The following is a 2,406-nucleotide window of genomic DNA, read 5'->3' as shown; positions in this document are numbered from 1 at the left end:
TTGGTACAAAATTTTCAAAAAATCGATCAACGATGTATGAAAATGTTAAGTTGATAAAATTTGGAAGAAATTTGAGGGGGGGAGTGTCAAAAACAACGATGAACGACGCCGGACAACGCTGGACGACAAGAACGGTAAGTATCTATGTAAGTATGTAAAATTTTGAATATAATATCTGTTACAGCGATATAATATAATATATTTTAAACATGTACACAAAAGGTAGAAATTGTAATAAGAGCCATCTTGCGCTCATTGTAAACACTACAATTAAATGTGGCCATTTTTTATTTTTGCTTGTCAGTCAGTCCAAAATAAAAATGTCAGTTCATAGTCAATACTGCGTTTAATTTAATAAAACGAAATAACGATTTTATACAGTGGTCAATTCGGACCCGAAACATTGGACCTTCGTTGCCGGATATTTATCAAATCCGCAAAATTAAACGACTATATCGCAATTACGTCGCGACTTGTGGCATCGGCGTTGGAACCACGAGTCTTCACCTCCGGATCGACACAGAAACGCTGTGCAGTATTAGCAGATGGTCAGATCCATCCTTCTTAATCCTATCCTAGCTGATTTGTGCCAATATCGTGTGAACTTAGTGGTTATAGGTTGTTTGTCATTGTGGTTGCGTCCGAGTCATCAGTCATCAAGTTTCTGGTGTTAACAGTAAGTGCTTGCTTTCTTTATACCACCGCAATGAGTGACGACGAATATATAAATGCATCAGCAAAGCATTTGTCAAATCCCAAATCACCTCGAAGGGATCGTACTCCGTCGAGTGTGAGTGATCTCAAAAAAAATAGGGGTACACTTAAAGGCCGATTAACTTCATTTGAAAAGTACATTCGTAAGTTAGAAAAACTTTCATTATCAAATGCTCAAAAAACAGAAGTAAATTTACGAATTCATTCCGCCGAACAATTATTAGACAGTTTCTACGATGTTCAGAGTGAAATAGATAAATTGTTAGTTGATGAGAAGGAAATAGTTTCTAGTTCTGAGTATAGAGAATCATTTGAAGATCAGTATTTCTCTGCAATGGCTGCCGCGAAATGTTTAATTGGTGATAATATTGGTGACTATTCTAACTGTCCGCGTTCGGAAAAATCTAAACAAAAACGATCAAAATTGCCAGATATTAAATTGCCAAACTTCGATGGTAGTTATGATAAGTGGTTGGAATATAAAAATTCGTATATAACAATGATTCACACTCGTGATGACCTAGATGCTATTGATAAGTTTCAATATCTTAAATCCTCGCTCAGTGGTTCCGCCCTTCGAGTAATAAGTTCGCTAGAGTTTACAGCTTCTAACTACTCGCATGCATGGGAATTATTAGTAAAGAGATTTCATAATAGTCGCTTACTAGTACATAATCACGTCAAATCCTTGTTTACCGCTCAATTTCTAAATAAACAATGTCCTGAACAAATTAGAAATCTTATTGATACTGTTTTACGAAATTTGCGGTCTCTTAATACTTTGGGAGCCTACAGACACGTGGGACACGTTAATTATATACTTGATAAGGTCTAAGCTTGATCAAACCACCAAGCGAGAGTGGGAAGATCACAAAGGGTCATTAAAATTGATTTCGAATACAGATTCACAGTGTGACAAAATTAAATTAGATGATTTACTTGATTTTCTCAGAAATAAAGCAGATACTCTTGAAACAATTCATTACAGTAATACGAAAATTTCTAATTATAATAAAAATACATCCGATCACAAAAAACAATCAACAAATACGCATCAAGTTCACAGCTTTGTTTCTACACACAACAATAAAACATATAAGTTCGAGAAACCTAAACGGGCATGTGTAATGTGCAATGGCAATCATGCATTGTATACTTGTGTCAGTTTCCTTAATTTATCGGTCGAAGATAGGATTAAATTCGTTGAAAATAAAAATCTTTGCCCAAACTGTTTACGTGCAGGTCATACAGTCGTTAACTGTATATACGGACCATGCAAACAGTGTCAGGAAAAACATAACACTCTAATTCATTTCAAAGATAATAACGTAAACATGTCATCTATACCTATAGATGCGCAAGTATATACACACCGTCGCCGCAGCGAAATAACAAACCGGTTTCGGCGAGCGCGTCCGCTATGCATTCTATGTCGCAGTCATATACGAGTGACTGTGACATTTACGATAAGTCCGGAGTTTTATCATTAAATCAGATAATGTTGGCTACGGCTTTAGTAGATGTCGCGAGCAATGATAATACGTTTCATACCGTTCGCGCCCTGCTTGATAACGGGAGTCAACATTGTTTTATTTCCGAAAGTTTGTTGAAATATTTAAACGTCGCAGTTATACAGTCCGCTATTCGAGTCTCGGGTGTTGGACATTCGGTCACACATTCGAATCAGTCATG

This window comes from Manduca sexta, unplaced genomic scaffold, assembly GCF_014839805.1.
Source record: "Manduca sexta isolate Smith_Timp_Sample1 unplaced genomic scaffold, JHU_Msex_v1.0 HiC_scaffold_3882, whole genome shotgun sequence".
Lineage (NCBI taxonomy): Eukaryota > Metazoa > Arthropoda > Insecta > Lepidoptera > Sphingidae > Manduca > Manduca sexta.
Note: the sequence above shows the minus strand (reverse complement) of the source record.